The sequence below is a fragment of the Octodon degus genome, unplaced genomic scaffold (assembly GCF_000260255.1).
Source record: "Octodon degus isolate 3935 unplaced genomic scaffold, OctDeg1.0 scaffold00062, whole genome shotgun sequence".
NCBI classification, from domain to species: Eukaryota; Metazoa; Chordata; class Mammalia; order Rodentia; family Octodontidae; genus Octodon; species Octodon degus.
In genome coordinates this window covers 12,338,940-12,340,071 of record NW_004524638.1, presented here as the reverse complement: position 1 = coordinate 12,340,071, position 1,132 = coordinate 12,338,940, and positions in this window count along the sequence as shown.

The window sequence follows — 1,132 nt, the reverse complement described above, 5'->3', positions numbered from 1 at the left end:
AAAAAAAAAAAAAAAAACAGGGTGAGGACAGAACCATGAGACACAAAATGTTTTCATGAGGTACTTTGAAAGAAAAACCATGACTCATGTAATTTTTTTTTATGTATTACTACAGGGTCTACAGGGTCCCACTACACAGATCGGATTCGTAGTGCTCCTCCTGTTTTCATCCTCCCAAGTGCTGGGATTACAGGCATGCACCACCATGCCTGTCTCAGTCATTCAGTGCCCCCTGGGGTGGGGCTGGCATGTGCTCTGAGCATCGGAGCCCTGGTCCCTGTGCCTTCCTGAGCAGGCACTTCAATCCACTGAGCTACCTAGCCGGCCCTTATGTAATTTTTATTGCAACTTTTAGTCACTAGTGGCGACCCTGGAAGTAGGGCTGCTCTGCTGGATGTGGAGGGAGGAGCAAGCTGGTTAGCTTTTGTTGTGCACACTTCTGTATTTTTCTAACATGAGGATGTGTTACTTTTAACTTTAAAATTAATAGTAGAGGAGAAATGTTTCTGTGTTTTTCCAACTATGAAGAAAATGAGACAAAGAATTTAGAAAGTAGCTCACTGTGATCATTAAGTGAAATATTTATACACAGTAACAATAAAGGGTATGCAAACATTCAGATCATAACATTATCCAAAACACATAAGGAATTCAAACAACTCAACAGCCAAGAAACAAATACTCAATTTAAGAAATTGGGCCAAGGTCCTGAAAAGGTATGTCTCCAGAGATGATACGTAAATTACCAATATTTATATGAAGAAATGCTCTACATCAGTAACCAGAGAAATGCAAATCAAAACCACATATGACGGTTATTAAAAAGAACAAAAGATAAAAAATTCTGACAACAGTGTGGACAAGAAAGAACTCTTGTGTACCCTTAGTGGGAATGAAAATTAGTACACGCCTTCATGCAAAACAGGATAGTTGTTTTTTACAATATCAAATAAAACTTTTCTTTTTCAGGTTCCAGGCGCTTGGCAGTTGCTATTTACAGTGCAGTTATGGCTAAGTCCAAGAACCACACCATGCACGACCAGTTCTGAAAATGGCACAGAAATGGCATCAAGAAATGTTGGTCATGGGCTGGTGAGATGGCTCAGTGGTCTAAAGCACCTACTTAGAACAA